Genomic DNA, 19792 nt, shown 5'->3' with positions numbered 1-19792 from the left:
GCACGTGCAGACGCGTTTACGAACCCGTTAGGAGCCTGTGATTTTAACTCTGATCTTACATTGTGTTTCTTTGTTGTGTTTGCGCACTGGAGCATTCTGCCCTTTCTACCGAGCACACTCCTAGCCCAACATGGTGAACTGCAGATGGTTTTTTTTTTTTTTGGGTCCGGTCGTGGGGCCTGAACTCTGGGCCTGGGCACTGTCCCTCAGCTCTTCAGCTCAAGGCTAGTGCTCTACCACTTGAGCCACAGCGCCACTTCCGGCTTTTTTCTTTTTACTTATGTGGTGCTGAGGAATCGAACCCAGGGCCTTGAGCATGCAAGGCAAGCGCTCTACCACTGAGCCACCTTCCCAGCCCTGCAGATGGGGTTTTATGAAGTCCTACTCATTTTGTGCTAGTCCCGAAGCTGGAATCCAGGGCCAGAGTACTGTCCCCGAGCTCTTAGCTCAAGGCTACCGCCCTGCCATTTGATCCACATCTCCACTTTCGGATTTTTTGGTGGTTAGTTGGAGATAAGAGTCTCACTAGGGGCCGGGCGCTGGTGGCTCACGCCTGTAATCCTAGCTACTCAGGAGGCTGAGATTTGAGGATCGCGGTTCAAAGCCAGCCCGGGCAGGAGAGACCGTGAGACTCCTATCTCCAATAAACCACCAGAAAACCGGAAGTGGCGCTGTAGCTCAAGTGGTAGAGCGCTCGCCTTGAGCTGAAGAGCTGAGGGACAGCGCCCAAGCCCAGAGTTCAAGCCCCACGACCGACCAAAAAAAAAGAGTCTCACTAGGGTTGGAGACACGGCTCAGTTGGTAGAGCGCCGGGCAAAGAATGAAAACAAAGCGCCAGGTACCGAGTTCTAGTCGCCGTATGGGACCAAGAGAAAAAGTCTCACGTTCCTCTCCCGGCTGCCTTCGAACCAAGGTGCTCAGATCTATCTACTGAGTAGTTAAGATTACAGGTACCCAGCTGTCATTTCTGCTAAGCGCCTTCTCCTTGTCAACTCCCAAACAAATTGTCTGCTTTTTTTCTTCCACGTTTGTAGCTAATCAGGAAACTGAGATCTGAGGATTGAGGTTCGAAATATGAGAGATACTTATCTCCAATAAACTATAAAAAATGCCAGAAATGGAACTGTGGCTCAAGTGGTAGAGTGCTAGAGCAAAAGAAGCTCAGGACAGCTCGCAGGCCTGAGTTCAAGCCCCACGAGTGGCACGAAAAGAAAGAAAAAGAAAAGTGACGCAAACACACGGATAATTGTTGAGTGTTTGCTTTTCTGATGTTGCACAAAAGACATCCTTAATATGTTTGTCCTCAAAGACTGAACAAAAGTAGTAAAAAGAAAAACTGCAAAGCACATCTAACAATGAGGCTTTCCAGCAAAACCCTTCTGCATTAGAATGCATCACATATGAAAGTGTAAGATTTTCTATTACAAACTTGTAGCATAATTACCTGGAGGTAACAGAGCCTGAGACAGCTCAGTGTTTGGTCACTCTGGAGCAGAAGAACCCAGCAATAACTGGGAGAAGGAAAAGACCCCCACACTTTGTGGACCTGAAGATGACCATCTTTGACTTCTTCAGTAGTTTTCACAGTTCCTATTAAACTTGATGTGCTTGTGACTGATGTGGCCACATTTGCTAGTTTCTAACTTTTGCTCAAGAAAACTACAAATTAGATGACCAAATGGCTTATAGCCAGAAGTACAGGAGGCAGAAAGCCAGGGGTGATTTTTTTTTTTTCTGAATAAGAAGGCCAAATCCTGATTATATTTCACATAGTGAAGGTCTTTCCACTGAAAGCCTTAAAACATGGCATCTGAAAAGAAGCCGTAGTCTATTGCTCCCACGATGATAGTATATAGTCATTAAACAGCTCACACATAGGGGAGTTATTGCTCCCCAGTTCTCAAGCTGCCAGAAGGTAAAAAATAGAGTTAAGTTGGACTTGAAACCCTCCCAAATTAAAGCAAAACCAAACCTGCTCTGAGAAGTAGGATCCAGATGCTGTGGTGGTTTTTAACAAGCTGAAAGGGATGGATCAGGCATAAGGAAAGTCACCTGGAGGTCACCTCATTGCAGAAAGCCACGGTCTGCCACCGTCCTAACATTCAAAAGTAAACAATAGAATTTTGAGCAGGAGGGAGAAATTAGAGACTGTACATGCCATCACTATGGAAAAGGCTATGACTGACAATCTCACTTTCTACGTATAATCTGGAAAACTAATTTGTGATTAATGAACACAGCAGGAAGCAAGTAAAATAGTTTGGAAAAACTGAAACCTCTCATGATCCACCAATGTCACCCTATTCTGCTGTGAAAAAGCTATGCTTCTCATCAAAACACCATCCCCCCACTGGAGTGGCTAGTATATAGTAATGATTAAAAGAGTTCATTCTGGGCTGGGAAATTGGCTCAATGGTAGAGTGCTTGCCTTGCATGCATGAGGCCCTGGGTTCCATGCCTTAACACCACATAAGCAGGAAAAAAAAGCCAGAAGTGGTGCTGTGGCTCAAGTGGTAAGGCGCTAACCTTGAGCTGAAGAGCAGAGGGACAGCGCCCAGGCCCAGAGTTCAGCACCCCCAACTGATCAAAAAAAAAAAAAAAAAGAGAGAGAGAGAGAGAGAGAGAGTTCACTTTGAAAACATTGTATGGGTTCAAATCCCAGTCCTGACAATGAATACCTATGAACAAGTTGTTCATGTTAGTCTGACCATTTGTAAAATGGGTATTGTAGCAATACTTATCTGAGATTTAAGTAAGTCTATACATATAGAGCAGGGCACACTGCTTAGTCACTATGAACTTTGTGAGTGTTCAGATTAGTATGAAGTGACTGTGCCCTAGCTGCACTTATCTTCTCTTGGATTTACAACCGTATTTGAGCACTACATTATAGGCTAGAGAAAATCTAACCAGTAATAAAAAAAAATTCCCAGGCAATATTAATCACTGATGTGGATTTCATAGGTCTAGCTTTCTGGTTGACCAAATCTGGTCTTGATATGCCTTTATGTACTACCTTCCACAAAAGTCAAGCCCAAGCCGGGCACCGGTGGCTCACGCCTGTAATCCTAGCTACTCAGGAGGCTGAGATCTGAGGATCACAGTTCAAAGCCACCTGGGCAGGAAAGTCCGTGAAACTCTTTATCTCCAAAAACCACCAGAAAACTGGAAGTGATGCTGTAGCTCAAGTGGTAGAGCACTAGCCTTGAGCTGAAGAGCTGAGGGACAGCGCTCAGGCCCCGAGTTCAAGCCCCACGACCAACAACAACAACAACAAAAAGGTCAGGCCCAGGGCTGGGAAGGTTGTTTAGTGGTAGAGTGCTTGCCTAGCATGCATGAAGCCTTACGTTCAATTCCTCAATAACACATATGCAGAAGAAGCCAGAAGTGGCGCTGTGGCTCAAGTGGTAGAGTGCTAGTCTTGAGCAAAAGCAGCTTGGGCTGTGCGCCAGTGGCTCACGCCTGTAATCCTAGCTACACAGGAGGCTGAGATCTGAGGATCCCAATTCAAAGCCAGCAAGGGCAGGAAACTCCGAGAGACTCTTACCTCCAATAAACCACTCAGAAAACCAGAAGTGGCACTGTGGCTCAAGTGGTAGAGTGCTAGCCTGGAGCTGAAGAGCTCAGATACATATAGCACCCAGGCCCAGAGTTCAAGCCCCAGGACAAAAAAAAAGCAGCTCAGGGACAGCACCCAGGCCCTGAGTTTAAGCCCCAGGACTGACAAAAGAAAAAAAAAAAAAAAAAAAAAAAGGCAGGCCCAGATTAACTTCCTCTAGAGGTAGTTCCTGAGTAAATTCTAGAGTGAATCTATTTTAGAACTTTAAAGGGACAATCATGCTTACGATTAAAATAAATACTTGAGCAAAAGGAAGCTCATCAGAGGTAGTGCCCAGGCCCTGAGTTCAAACCCCAGGACTGGACAAAAAAAAATATTTATTTTGTTTCACTTTTTTTTTTTTGGGGGGGGGGTTCAGTCGTGGGGCTTGAACTCTGGGCCTGGGCACCATCCCTCAGCGTTTCAGCTCAAGGCTAGTCCTCTACCACTTGAGCCACAGTGCCACTTCCAGTATTTAATTGGAGATAAAAGTCTCATGTTCTTTCCTGCCCAGGCTGGTTTTGAACTGCAATCCTCAGATCTCAGCTGAGTAGCTAGGATTACAGTCATGAGCCACTGGTACTTGGCTTTTTGGTGGTTTTTATTGGAGATAAGAATCTCATAGACTTTCCTGCCCAAGCTGGCTTTGAACTATGGTCATCAGATCTCAACTTCTGAATAGCTAGGATTATAGGCGTGTGCCACAAGCACCCAGCTTGTTTCACTTTTGAGGCAAAGTCTTACTGTATAGGCTAGGCTGACCTCACTTCACCTGCCTCTTCCTGCTGGAATTAGGGTATGTACACCACTGTACCCAGCTTCCCAAGTATGTACACCACTGTACCCAGCTTCCCATTCAGTTTTTTTCTATAAATATTTCCTTAATGACTGTTCAGCACTGAATTGTTTTGAGTTTTTTTTTTTGGCCAGTCCTGAGACTTGAACTCAGGGCCTGTACATCATCCCTGAGCCTCTTTGTGCCCAAGGTTAGCACTTTATCACTTGAGCCACAGCACCACTTCTGATTTTTTTTTTCTGAATAGTTTATTGGAGATAAGAGTCTCAAGCATTTTCCTGCCTGGGTTGGCTTGGAACTACCAAATCTCAACCTCCTAGGATTGCAGGCATGAGCCACCAGCACCCACCTTAGCATCTCCTTGAAGCAATTTTGTTCCCTGAATCTAGAGATTTAAGAGGTTTTGTTTTTGTTTTCTTTTTGTGAGACAGAATTTTATCATATAGCTGAGGCTGGCCTCAAATTTGTGATTCTCCTGCTTTGGCATCCTGAGTTTTGGGATTATAGCACTACACCCAGCCAAGAGTCTTGTGACAAGATGTCAAATTATTTGCAAGGCAAGCGCTCTACCACTGAGCCACCTTCCCAGCCCACGATGTCAAATTATTTGCAAGCTTGGTGAAGGTCTGAGGTGGAGGCAGAATGGATTTAGTTCAAATGAACTGAATGCAGTTCACCCCAAATTTGCCAGGGTTAGGATGGTTGGCAAGTCCAGCCGAGGTCAATGTGGAAGTAGGATATCAGAAATAGCAAGGCAGCTGCACTAGACTAGCCTCAGAGACAAAATAGGATCCACCCTTCCCTCAGGCGTAATCTTGTCCTCAGAGTTTAATCCTCCTGACCTTTTGTAGAACAACACACTAATCTGTGACTTCAGCTTCTGAGAAATGGCAGGGACTTTGATGTGTTGGGAAAGCCAGTGTAAACTGAGTTTATAATCCTAGCTACTCTTCGGGCTGAGATCTAAGGATTAAAGTTCCAAGCCAGCTGGAAGAGATAAAGTCAAAAGACTTTTACAAAAGACTCTTACCTCCAATTTCTAGCAAAAGGCTGAAGTAGAGGGGTGGCTCAGTTGTTAGAGTGTCAGCCTTGAGCAAAAAGCTAAGTAAAAACATGAGGCCCTGAGTTCAAGCTCCAGTAACAGCACAAAAGAAAAGCAAATCTCATGTAGCTATTTGAGAGCTGAGATAGGCGAACTGGGAGTTCCAGGCCATCACAGACAACAGAGAGACCATGTATCTTAGGAAAATTGGTAGCAAGCTCGGCATCTTGCAAGCCCTGAGTTTGATCAACAGCACTGTGTGTGTGTGGGGGGGGGGGGGACACCACATGTGTTCTAGTCTGGAGGCATATCTCAGTGGTAATGTGTGTGCCTAGTGTGAGACCTGCGTTCAGTCTAGCATTGGGGGATGAGAGGATCACTGGTTTTACAGAAAGTGGGTAATGGACCCTAATTCTCATACCAAGTATTGTCTTAGGATCCAGGAAGAAGAAATTAAGCATTTCAAATGAAAGCAGGTTGAATCTAGAAATCAGTTACACAAATGTTAGGAATCAAAAGAGAACAATGTAAGCTGGGTGCTGGTGACTCATGCCCGTAATCCTAGCTACTCAGGAGGCTGAGATCTGAGGATCGTGATACAAAGCTAGCCCTGGCAGGAAAGCCTGTGAGACTCTTAATAAACCACCAGAAAACTCAAAGTGGCACTGTGGCTCAAGTGGCAGAGCTAAAGAGCTGAGGGAGAGCACTTAGGCCCAGAGTTTAAGCCCCACAACCGACCCCCCCCAAAAGAAAGAAAGAAAGAAAAAAGGAAGGAAGGAAGGAAGGAAAGAAAAGGAAGAAGGAAAGAGGAAGAAAGAAAGAGAACAATGTAGAAGTGGAAGTAGCTCCAAAAATGAGCTACTGGAGCCTCTGAGGAGTGCTTTGTGGACCTGAGAGTGGGGAGTCCATACTGCCTGCCTTACTGTGTCATTGTTACTGAAGACCCTTACTTCCCTCCTTCCACCTTCTGCTTTCCCCTCGGGCCTTCAATTAGCAGAACCTAAAAGGAATTTGGGGTGAACACATCTGGGAATACACGCTGCATCAGATGCCAGGATCCAGGGTTACAGTGTTAAATTGAGAAAAACCATCTGAGCCTGAATGAGGTTAGGTAAATAAAATACAGCTATCTCTTCAAAGTTTAGCTGAGGTGAGATTGCCTTTGGTTCTGGGAAAGTGCCAGGAGCAGCTAAGGAGACTGGGTTGAAATCTTAGAAGTTCTGGGCCTTCCTCCAATACTGCTGAAAGCTGGCTTGTCTGGCAGCTTAGCCCTTTTGAGCTGCTGGACTTCTGGCTCCTGATGCAGTAGCAATGGGGATCCAACGTAGGAGAGAGAAAGGGACACTATGCTATTTCTCCTTAACCCTTTCTGAGGTTAGGGACCACAGTTCAAGAATTAATGTCAGGGCTGGGAAGGCGGCTCAGTGGTAGAGTGCTTGCCTTGCATGCATGAGGCCCTGGGTTCGATTCCTCAGCACCACATAAGCAGAAAAAGCCAGAAGTGGTGCTGTGGCTCAAGTGGTAGAGCGCTAACCTTGAGCCGAAGAACTGAAGGACAGCACCCAGGCCCAGAGTTCAGGTCCCACGACTGAAAAAAAAAAAGTTGGGGCTGGGAAGGTGGCTCAGTGGTAGAGCACTTGCCTTGCATGCATGAGGCCCTGGGTTCCATTCCTCAGCACCACATAAGCAAAAAGAAAAAAGCAGGAAGTGGCGCTGTGGCTCAAGTGGTAGAGCACTAGCCTTGAGCTGAAGAGCTGAGGGACAGTGCCCAGGCCCAGAGTTCAGGCCCACGACCGGACCAAAAAAAAAGTTAATGTCAGCCAGGCACGGGTGACTCATGCCTGTAATCCTAGCTACCTAGGAGGCTGAGATCTGAGGATCTCAGTTTAAAGAAGCCAGCTGAAAAGGAACTCAGACAGCACCAAAGCCCAGAGTTCTGCCTCAGGACAGGCAAAAAAATAGAAAGTCAATGCCTTACAGCTTTTACTTGAACTTTCTTAGGATGGCAATTTTAAGTTTCTCAGAGCTAGAAACACTAAAGAGCAAAACAAAATTGTTTTTCTAACTGTGGTGCTATGAAACATTGATGGGGGAATCAAAAGGCTGAATAAACAATTGAGATCTTAGGAAGCGTGAGAGTATGGGGAAATCTTGTACAACTAATTGATGTTAATTTAAAAATTATGGGAAAGCCAGGCGCCAGTAGCTCATGCCTGTAATCCTAGCTACTCAGGAGGCTGAGATCTGAGGATCATGGTTCAAAGCCAGCCCGGGCAGGAAAGTCTGTGAAACTCTCCAATAAAAACCACCAGAAAACCGGAAGTGGCGCTGTAGCTCAAGTAGTAGAGTGCTTGCCTTGAGCTGAATAGCTGAGGGACAGCGCCCAGGCCCAGAGTTCAAGCCCCATGACTGACAAAAAAAAAAAAGGGAAAAAATTGACATCTAACCATAAAAGGAAAAATAGGGGATGGGGCATATATCAGTGGTAGCATGTTTATATAGTATATGTGAGGACCTATGTTCCACCCCTAAAAACATACACACACACACATACACACACCAGGGCCTGGACACCCAAAGGGAAGATAGTAAGAAGCTACAAGCTACACTATAGGCACTTATGTGCACAGAGGAAGATTTATAGTTGATTTGGAGTTCTCAAGAACAACAGAAAGCCACTATTAAATGAATGTCAGTGAACAGACATAAAGTGATAGAAGCTATCAAATCTAAGGATGACCAAAAGTGTCATTAATCCTAGCTACTTAGGAGGCTGAGATCTGGGGATCATGGTTCAAAGCTAGCCTGGACAAAAAAATCTATGGGAACCTTATCTCCAATTAACCACCAAAAAAGCTAGAAGTAGAACAGTGGCTCAAGTGGTAGAATGCTAACTTTGGGTGAAAAAGCTAAGGGACAATGCCAGGTACCAAGTTAAAGCCCTAATACTGGCACACACACACACACACACACACACACACACACACACGCACGCACGCACACACACACACATCTGGTAACTGAATTTGCCTGGAAGTATCAATACTCTGTTAGAGTAACCCCATGGCTGCCTTGTTACCCACCATAACTAATATGAATGACTCATAAGGTCTTTCCTGCCAAAACAATGTAGCTGGAATGTTAAGCAGGTCAGAATTCAAAGGCCCACAGAGGTATAACATTCTGCACACAAGTGTTTGAAAGAGTGAACAAATGAGAGAATCCAAGGACTAAGCATTTCACAAACCCAAGGCAAGGAGCAGCTGTGGGTGCTACAATTGCAGCTACTTGGAAAACTGAGGGAGGAAGCTCCCTAGAGATTTTTATTGTCTGATGTGGAGTCTTGCTATACTGCCCAAATTTGTCTTGAATTCCTGGGTAGCCAGGCTCTTCTCAGCTTAGCCTCTCGAGTAGCTGACACTACCAGCATAAACCAGTATGCCTGGCTTCTGGCACACATTTATCAATCCATTGCAGCCTGGTGTCCATCTTGTTTCAACCTATGCAAAGCTGAAGGAGGGAGAGGACAGGGAGAGGGGCTGTGGAATTCTGAGGGGTGGATGGCAACAGAGCAGCAGGACACCTGCTTGTGTGAGCTTACCCACTCTTTCCATGTTATGGCTGGGCCTAAGCATCTCAGCATCTTGATGGTCAGCAATAGCTCTGCTACTGCTTGCTGCCCAATTCAGACTTGAGATTCTTGCTCTATATATCTGTTTTGAATACTCAGAGAGAGGATGCAACTTAAACTTTCCAAGTGCCAAACATGGTAGTATATACCTTTAGCACTCTGAAGGCCAAGGCTTGAGGCTAACTTTGACAAAAGCATGAGATCCCTTCTGAAAAATAAACCAAAAAAGTTGATTTTTTGGTTCAATTGGCAGAGCACTTCTACCAAGTGCAAGGTTCTGAGTTCAATTCTCAATACCATAAAAAAACATAATTCTATTTTTTTTTGTTGGTTGTGGGGCTTGAACTCTGGGTCTGGGCACTGTTCCTCAGCTCTTAAGCTCAAGGCAAGTGACCTACCATTTGAGCCACAGCACTACTTCCAGTTTTCTGAGTGGTTTATTGGAGATAAGAGTCTCACGGGGCTGGTAAAGTGGCTCAGTAGTAGAGTGCTTGCCTCGTATGCATGAGGCCCTGGGTTCTATTCCTAAGCACCTCATAAGTAGAAAAATCTGGAAGTGGCACTGTGGCTCATGTGGTAGAGCGCTAGCCTTGAGCTGAAGAGCTGAGGGCCAGAGTTCAAGTCCCACAACCGACCAAAAAAAAAAAAAAAAAAGAGTCTCATGGCCTTTTCTGCCTGGGCTGGCTTTGAACCACAATCCTCAGATCCCAGTGCCCTGAGTACCTAGATTTACAGGCGTGAGCCACCAGCACCTGGCTATAATTCTACTTTTAAAGTGAAATATGCTGGTGAGGTTTGCGGGACATGGTGGTGTACATCTGTAAACCTAGCACTTGGGGGAGATAGAGGCATAAGGTTGAGAGTCCAAGGCAAGCCTGGTTAAAATAGCATGTTTCAGGCCAGCCCAGGATACATTGAGACCCTTAAAAAAGTAGAATATGCAACAGGAGGAAAGGAAAGAAGAAAAACTGAGGAAAACAGGGAATGACAGGGACTACAATGCATCTCTCTCTACTATCTCTTAATATTAATGGGCTTAATTCACCAATCAAAAGAAAAAGAACTGCAGATTGGATCAGAAAACACGACCCATCCATCTGTTGCCTTCAGGAGACCCACCTCTCAGCCAAACATACAAACAAACTCAGAGTAAAGGGTTGGAAAGGATCTACCAATCAAATGCCACCAGTAAGAAAGCAGGTGTAGCTATCCTGATAGCTGACAAAATAAACTTTTCATTAAAATCAATACAAAAAGACAAGGACGGACACTACATATTAATACAGGGAACAATCCAAGAGGAGGATATTACCATCATCAACTTATATGCCCCAAACATTGGTGCACCCAGATATGTTAAACAAACACTCTCAAACTTACAGAATAAAATAGATCCCAATATGATAATACTAGGAGACTTTAACACCCCACTCTCACCAAAGGACAAGTCTACAACCAGAGGATTGGCAAAGAAGCTACCGAATTAAGTGAGGCCATACTGCAAGCGGAATTAACTGACATCTACTGAGTATTTCACCCTAAAACAACACAGTACACATTCTTCTCAGCAGATCATGGAACTTTCTCCAAAATAGACCATATCATAGTTCATGCAAGGAACTTAAGCAAATACAAGGGGATTGACATAATCCCTGTATCCTATCTGACCACAGTAGAATCAAGATAGTTCTCAATAACAAAGCATACTGCAGAAATTACTCTAATACATGGAAATTGAACAGCACACTTCTTAGCAATGCCTGGGTAATGGAGGAGATCAAAGAAGAAATAAAACATTTCCTATAATTTAATGATAATGAAAACACATCACAAAGAAACTTGTGGGACACAGCAAAAGCAGTTCTGAGGGGCAAATTTATTGCCCTCAGTGCCCACATCAAGAAAATAGAGTGTTCGCTTCGGCAATACATATACTAAAATTGGAACCATACAGAGAAGATTAGCATGGCCCCTGTACAAGGATGACACGCAAATTCGTGAAGCATTCCATATTTTTAAAGAATAAAAAAAAATAAGAAAATAGAGACAGACCAAGTAAATAATCTCATGTTGCAATTAAAATAGCTAGAAAAACATGAAAAAATGGAACCTAAAGTTATATAGGTTCCAGATAACCAAACTAAGAGCAGAGATTAATGAATTAGAGAATCAGAGAACCATAGCCAAAATTAACCAAACAAAAAGTTGGTTCTTTGAAAAAATAAAATTGATGGACCATTGGCAAGAGTAATTTAAAAAAAAGAGAGAAAACCCATATTAACAGGATTAGGGATGCCAAGGGAAAAATCACAACACATACCCAAGATATCCGAATAATCTTAATGAACTACTTTCAAAAGTTATACTCTCTAAAGAAAGAAAACCTGGCAGAAATGGATGCATTTTTAGAGAAATACAAGTTGCCCAAACTGAACAAAGAAAAAGTAAATCAATTAAATAAGCCAATATCCTACAACGAAATACAGGAAGCAATCAGAAGTCTTCCAACAAAAAAAAGCCCAGAACCAGATGGATTCACAGCAGAATTCTATAAGACCTTTAAAGAATAACTAATACCTATACTTCTCAAGCAATTCAGAGAAGCAGAGAAGAAGGGAGCTATCCCAAACTCATTCTACGAAGCCAATATCACACTCATCCCCAAACCAGGCAAAGATCCAACCAAAAAAGAGAATTACAGGCCAATTTCCTTGATGAACACAGATGCAAAGATCGTTAACAAGATTCTAGCTAACAGAATCCAGAAACACATAAAAAAATCATACACTACGACCAGGTAGGCTTCATCCCAGAGTTGCAGGGATGATTTAACATATGTAAGTCAATAAATGTAATCCAACACATCAACAGAGCCAAGGTCAAGAATCACATGATTATCTCCACAGATGCAGAAAAGGCCTTCGATAAAATTCAACATTCATTCATGCTAAAAGCTCTGGAGAAAATAGGAATAGGAGGAACATTTCTTAAAACAATAAAAGCCATTTACAACAGACCAATAGCCAATATTATACTTAATGGGGAAAAGCTACAACCAATTCTCCTAAAATCAGGAACAAGGCTAGGATGCCCACTGTCTCCACTCCTCTTCAATATAGTCCTGGAACCCTTAGCCAGGGCAATAAGACAAGAAAAAGACATTAAAGGGATCTGCATAGGGAAAGAAGAAGTTAAACTATCCCTTTTTGCAGATGACATGATACTATACCTTCACGATCCCAAAAACTCCATCCCCAAAAATCATAAATCACTTCGGCAAAGTAGCAGTATACAAAATCAACCCACAAAAATCACTTGCCTTTCTGTACACTGACAAGGTACAAGCAGAGAGGGAAATAAAGGGAGCAACCCCATTCACAATACCTCCCCCAAAATAAAATATTTAGGAATTAACCTAACCAAAGATGTAAAAGAACTATTTAATGAAAACTAAAAAAAGTCAAATAAAGAAATTACAGAAGGGGCTGGGAAGATGGCTCAGTGGTACAGCCCTTGCCTTGCATGCCTGAGGCCCTGGGTTCGATTCCTCAGCACCATATAAGCAAAAAAAGAAAAAAGCCAGAAGTGGCACTGTGGCTCAAGTGGTAGAGCACTAGCCTTGAGCTGAAGAGCTGAAGGACAGCGCCCAGGCCCAGAGTTCAGGCCCCACGACCGGACCAAAAAAAAAAAAAAAGAAATTACAGAAGACACTAGGAAATGGAAAGACCTCACATGCTCTTGGATAGGCAGACTTTATATAGTGAAAATGGCAATACTGCCAATATTAATATACAAAATCAATGCATTCTTATAAAAATCCCAATGACGTACATTTCTGAAATACAGAAAACAGTCCAAAAACTCATATGGAACAACAAAAGACCTAGAATAGCCAAAACAATTCTAGGGACTAAAGACAACATGGGAGGGCTATCCATGCCAAACTTCAAACTCTACTATATAGCTATAATAACAAAGACAGCATGGTACTGGCACAAAAACAGACCCGGCCTACAGTCAGCTGATATTTGACAAAGAAGCCAAAGACACACAGTAGAAGAAACACAGCCTCTTCAACCACTGGTGCTGGGAAAACTGGGCAGCCACATGCAGAAGACTAAAAGTGGACCCCAGCCTATCACCATGCACCAACATCAACTCAAAATGGATTAAAGACCTTAACATTAAACCTCAATCTCCGAAACTACTGCAGGACAGAGTAGGAGAGACACCTGAACTTATAGGCACAGGAAGGAACTTCCTGAACAGAGTCCCAGGGTCACAAAAAATTGGAGAGAGACTCAACAAATGGGACTACCTTAAAATAAAAAGCTTCTGCAAAGCTAAATCTATCACAACCAAGCTAGAAAGACAACCAACTAATTGGGAAAAATATTTACCAGCAATATATCAGACAAGGGGTTAATATCCAGTATATACAGGGAACTCAAGAAACTAATCCCTCCCAAACCTAACAAACCAATTACTAAATGGGCAAGGGAACTAAAGAGAGACTTCTCAGATGAAGAAATAAAAATGGCAAAGGAACACATGAGGAAATGTTCACCATCCCTGGTTGTGAAGGAAATGCAAATAAAGACAACCCTGAGATACCTACCACCTTACCCCAGTCAGAATGACCCACATCCACAAGTCAGCCAACGACAAATGCTGGAGGGGATGCGGAGAAAGAAGAACCCTATTACACTGCTGGTGGGAATGTACACTTAGACAACCACTTTGGAAAGCAGTCTGGAGGGTCCTCAGAAAGCTAAAGATTGACCTCCCTTATGACCCAGTCATACCACTTCTAGGCATCTACCCTGAACAACAGGAACCAATATACAAGGACACATGCACCTCCATGTTTATTGCAGCACTGTTCACAATAGCTAGGATATGGAAACAACCCAGATGCCCCACCACAGATGAATGGATCCAAAAATTGTGGTATCTATACACAATGGAATATTATGCAGCCATTAGAAATGACAAAATAATGGCATTTGCAGGAAAATGGATGGAGCTAGAAGAAATCATGTTGAGCGAGGTAAGCCAAGAGCAAAAAGACAAACGGTACATGGTCTCCCTGATAAGTGGATGTTAAATCCAAAATGTTAGGCGAGACGTCAAAATTAACAGGACTTAAGAAACAAAGAACTGGGCTGGGAAGGCTCAGTGGTAGAGTGCTTGCCTTGCATGCATGAGGCCCTGGGTTCGATTCCCAAGCACCACATAAGCAAAAAGAAAAAAGCCGGAAGTGGCGCTATGGCTCAAGTGGTAGAGCGCTAGCTTTGAGCTGAAGAGCTGAGGGACAGTGCCCAGGCCCAGAGTTCAGGCCCCATGACCGGACCCAAAAAAAAAAAAGAAACAAAGAACTTCCACTCATCTGGTTGAACCACTACTAAATATCCCCATACTGCTGATCACATGTATGGTGTATATGTGTACACCGTTATATGTTATAGACCATGATAGACACTTTGCTCCAGGAAAGTTAGAATGAGTTTGTGACTTTAAATGAGTATCACTATCCCACAATACTGTGCAATTTGGGAAACTATGTAATCACTTAATCACAATAAAAAAAAATGTGCTTCATTATAGGGACCTAAGCTTAATTGTGTGACTTATAAGATAGTAGGAATTTTTTGAACTGACATTTACTAGTGTAAATGATGGACTGATAAAAAAAAAGTGGAATATGTACTAAATACAGAACTGGAAATTATATACAGTACAATAGAAAAGAGAAATGGTGGCTGGGGATGTAGCTTAGTGGTAGAGTGCTTGCCTGGCATGCATGAAGCTGTGGATTTGATTCCTCAGCACCACATAAACAGAAAAAGCCTGAAGTGGCATTCTGACTCAAATGGTAGAGTGCTAGCCTTTAGAAAAAAGAAGCTCAGGGACAGTGCTGAGCTGAGTTCAAGCCCCAAGATTGGCAGAAGAAATAAAAGGATCACAGATTAGACAGAGATAAATAAGATTATTGTCTATGAGCTGGGAATGTGGCTTAGTGTTAGAGTGCTTGCCTAGCATGCATGAAGCCCTGGGTTTGATTCCTCGGTACCACATACACAGAAAAAGTCAGCAGTGGCTCTATGGCTCAAGTGGTAGAGTGCTAGCCTTGAGCAAAAGAAGCTCAAGGCCAATGCTTGAGTTCCAGGCCTAGGACTGGCAAAGAAACAACAAAAAGACTGTTGTCTGTATGAAATATCCTAAAGAGTGTATAAAAATACTCTTGAAGCTTGTGAGTTCATCAAAACTGTAAAATATAGGAGATTTGTCTGGCACCAGTGGCTCATGCCTGTAATCCTAGCTACTCAGGATGCTAAGAGCTGAGATTTGCAATTAAAGCTGGAAGAAAAGTCTGTGAGACTCTTATCTCCAATTAATCACCAAAAGGCCATAACTGGAGCTGTGGCTCAGGTGGTAGGATGCTAGCCTTGATCAAGGAAGCTCAATACTTCTACAATTCCATGTGGGAGCCGAAACCAAGAATATCTAATATTTACAATTATTTTTAAAAAGCCAGGTGTCAATCTAACAAAGTATAAAATATGAAAGGATTTGAATAATGAAAAGTAGGATGGCTCACACCTGTAACCTTAGCTACTTAGGAAACTGAGAAATGAAGGCTATGGTTTCAGCCTGGGCATCAAAATAACCAGGAAAAATCCAGGCTGGAGGTGTGGTTCAAGTGGTAGACCACCAGCTGAGCAAGCAACTCGAGTAACAACCCAGGCCTTGAGTTCAAGCACTACTACCATCAAAAAAAAAAAAAAAAAAAAAGGAAAGATATATAACTATGTGCATGGATTAGAAAACAATACAATAAAAATGTTTAGTTCTCAGCCAGGTGCCAATTTCTTATGCCTATAATCCTAGCTACTCAAGAGATTGAGAGAACTGCGGTTTGAAGCCAGCCTGGGCAGAAAAGTCCCTTAGACTTCATCTCCAATTTACCAGCAAAATATCAGGCTGGCATAGATGTCTGGCTCAAACGGTAGAAAACCAGCCATGAGCAAGCTAATCAAGTAAGAAAATAAAGTCTTGAGTTCAAGCCATGCAACACGCATACAACACACACACACACACACACACACACACACACACACACACACACACACACACACACGTTAATACTACTCAGATTGATCTTTATGCAAGTTTTGTTTTGTTTTGTTGGTTGTGGGGCTTGAACTCTAGGCTTGGGCACTGTGCCTGAGCTCTTTAGCTTAAGGTTAGTACTCTACTACTTGAGCCAAAGCACCATTTCTGGTTTTCTGGTGGTTTATTGGAAATTAGAATCTCATAGACTTTCCTGCCCCTGCTGGCTTTGAACCGAGATCCTTATATCTCAGCCTCCTGAGTAGCTAGGATTACAGGCATTAGCCACCAGCACCTGGCTCCGTGTACAGGTTTTATGTAATTTTTTTTGTGTATATACTTGTCCTGGGGCTTGAACTCAGGGCCTGGGAATTGTCCCTGAGCTTTTTTCTTTTTCTTTTTGGTCGGTCATGGGCCTGGGCGCTGTCCCTGAGCTCTTTTTTTTTTTTTTTTTTTTTTTTTTGTCGGTCGTGGGGCTTGAACTCTGGGCCTGGGTGCTGTCCCTCAGCTCTTCAGCTCAAGGCAAGCGCTCTACTACTTGAGCTACAGCGCCACTTCCGGTTTTCTGGTGGTTTATTGGAGATAGGAGTCTCACGGTCTCTCCTGCCCGGGCTGGCTTTGAACCGCGATCCTCAGATCTCAGCCTCCTGAGTAGCTAGGATTACAGACATGAGCCACCAGCGCCCAGCTGTCCCTGAGCTCTTTAGCTCAAGGCAAGCACTCTACCACTTGAGCCACAGCACCATTTCCAGTTTTCTGGTGATTTATTGGAGATAAGAGTCTCACTATCTTTCCTGCCCAGGCTGGCTTTGAACTGTGATCCTCAGATCTCAGCCTCCTGAGTAGCTAAAATTACAGATATGAACCACCAGCCCCCAGCCTCCTGAGCTTTCTTTTGCTTAAGGCTAGCACTCTACCACTTGATTCACAGCTCTACTTTCAGCTTTTTGGTGGTTAAATGAAGATGTCTCACAGACTTTTCTGCCCAAACTGGCTTCGAACCATGATTCTCAGATCTTATAGGTGTGAGCTACCAGTTCCTGGCTTGGTTCTATGTAATCTTTATCAAAATTTTACTGTTTTCCTATAGATGTTCTGAGAAGTGATTCTGTTGTAGAACATTTTCCTGGCATGGCTAAAGCCACACACACACACACACACACACACACACACACACACACACACACACACACACACACACACACACTCCTAATTTCCACACACACACACACACACACACACACACACACACACACACACACACACACACACACACACACACACTCCTAATTTCCACAAACAGTGGCAAGGGCTGCCCTTCCAAAGCAAGGTGTGTGAGAGACATAATCTTACCAACATTGGAGATATCTTGGCAGAAGACATTGTGCTACTCTGCTCGCCTGTGACTAAGGCTGGCTCTGACTCTCCACTACAAGCCAAATATGAGCTGCAGGTCTGACATCTACTCCCTGCCCCAGCTGGGGCTTAGTCATGACCCCATGACCCAAATGCAGTCCAAAGAAAGCTGCTGAGCCTTGGGGCATGACTCACCTTTCCCCTGGCACTTCTGGGGGTGACTTGTCACTGTGTGCACATGACCCAGAGGACCTGGAAAGAAACCAGATTACTAGGTTGGAGCCTCTGAACACATGCAGGTAAAAAATTACCCCAGGTTCAGTGTTTATATGAGTCAATAGGTTATGCATCTCGGCTACTTGGCATGGTGGATTGGGAGATTCCCTTGAACCATAGAGTTTGAGACCAGCCTGGCAAGTAGAATGAAAATCTTGTTCAGTGCTATCCCTTAGCTTTTTCATTTAAGGCTAGCACTCTACTTAGCTAAACCTCCATTTCTAGCCTTTCTCTCTTCTTTCTTTTTTAAACATATATTTTATTGTTATTATAGAAGTGATCGAACACACACATGCAATTTAGTACTCCTCAAATGGATCCATGGGGCTTGAACTCAGGACCTGAGCACCATCCCTGAGCTTCTTTTTTGCTCAAGCACTCTATCACTCTATCACTCTACCACAGCGCCATTTCCAGCTTTTTCTGTTTATGTGGTACTGAGGAATCAAACCCAGAGTATGCTAGGCAAGCACTCTCTCACTAAGCCACATCCCCAGCCCATGACCCACAAGTTGTATAGTTCATTTTCAACATAGTATCTAGAGAGTACTACTGCTGCATTTGCCTCAAACTTCTTTTTTTTGGGGGGGGGGTCCAGTCATGGGGCCTGAACTCTGGGCCTGGGCGCTCTCCCTCAGCTCTTCAGCTCAAGGCTAGCTCTCTACCACTTGAGCCACACGCCACTTCCGGCTTTTTTCTTTTTGCTTATGTGGTGCTGAGGAATCGAACCCAGGGCCTCAGGCATGCAAGGCAAGCCCTCTACCACTGAGCCACCTTCCCAGCCCCTGCCTCAAACTTCTTCAAACTTTTTTTTTCTTTTTTGTCAGTCGTGGGCTTGAACTCAGCATGGATGCTGTCCCTCAGCTCTTCAGCTCAAGGCTAGCGCTCTACCACTTGAGCCACAGCACCACTTCCAGTTTTCTGAGTGGTTTATTGGAGGTAAGAGTCTCATGGACTTCCTTGCCCAGCTTGGCTTTGAACTGCGAGCCTCAGATCTCAGCCTCCTGAGTAGCTAGGATTACAAGCATGAGCTCACCCCTCCACCTCCATCAAACTCTTTTTTATTTTTTTCAGTCGTGGGGCTTGAACTCTAGGCCTGGGCACTGTCCCTCAGCTCTTCAGCTCAAGGTGCGCGCTCTACCACTTGAGCTACAGCACCACTTCCGGTTTTCTGGTGGTTTATTGGAGATAGGAGTCTCACGGTCTCTCCTGCCCGGGCTGGCTTTGAACCACGATCCTCAGATCTCAGCCTCCTGAGTAGCTAGGATTACAGGCGTGAGCCACCAGTGCCCGGCTTCCATCAAACTCTTGAGGGCTGGAATTAAAGACATGTAAACCTAGTTAAAATTGCAACTGGAAGCACACAAAAATAATCTCTGCTTCGAACGTAGCAAAGTTTAAGGGAAAGGGAGTACATTAGAGAAAAATTATTCTATTACCTAACTCTGTCTTTCCATTATCACAAAAGGAGAAACATGCAAGATTTATTTTTTCAGAATTGGTTGCCCATTTTTCCATCCTTCTTTTTCATCAGTCCCATTGAGGGTTAACTTTCTGGTACAGTTTTTCTTTTCTTTTGCTGGGGATGGAATCAATAGACTGGTTCATGCTAGACAAGCACTGCTATCACAGAGCTGCATCCCTAGCTCTAGCTTTATCTGCAGAACCTCTTTTCTTATAAATACTCAGCCAAACCTAAATTAGGTAGCCCATAGTCCTAGAAGGCCAACTCAGGCTAGCAACAGCATGTCTTTAAAAAGAAATTATTTATTTTTATTAAGTAGTTGTACAAAGGGATTTCAATTCAGGAAGTCAGATTATGAGTACAGTAGTTTGTTTTGTTTTTGGCCAGTCCTGGAGCTTGAACCTGGGAGAGTGCCCAGGCCCTTGAGCATCTTTTGCTCAAGGCTAGTGCTCTACCAACTTGAGCCACGGCGCCATTTCTGGATTTTTCTGTATATGTGGTACTGAGGAATAGAA

At 43.7% G+C, this 19792-nt stretch overlaps 1 non-coding gene and 1 pseudogene across 1 annotated transcript; both read left to right on the top strand.

The window, feature by feature from the left end:
- The window catches only part of LOC138804974 (la-related protein 4-like), a 48009-nt pseudogene that overhangs the window by 1819 nt on the left and 26398 nt on the right, over positions 1–19792 (top strand).
- On the top strand, positions 10978–11084 carry LOC138805011 (U6 spliceosomal RNA). Its single transcript, XR_011365406.1, has one exon. It is a non-coding gene; the product is annotated as a U6 spliceosomal RNA (small nuclear RNA).

Source organism: Dipodomys merriami, unplaced genomic scaffold, assembly GCF_024711535.1.
Source record: "Dipodomys merriami isolate MVZ:Mamm:240054 unplaced genomic scaffold, mDipMer1.0.p SCAF_38, whole genome shotgun sequence".
NCBI classification, from domain to species: domain Eukaryota; kingdom Metazoa; phylum Chordata; class Mammalia; order Rodentia; family Heteromyidae; genus Dipodomys; species Dipodomys merriami.
Note: the sequence above shows the minus strand (reverse complement) of the source record. Positions and strands in the feature narration are given on the sequence as shown.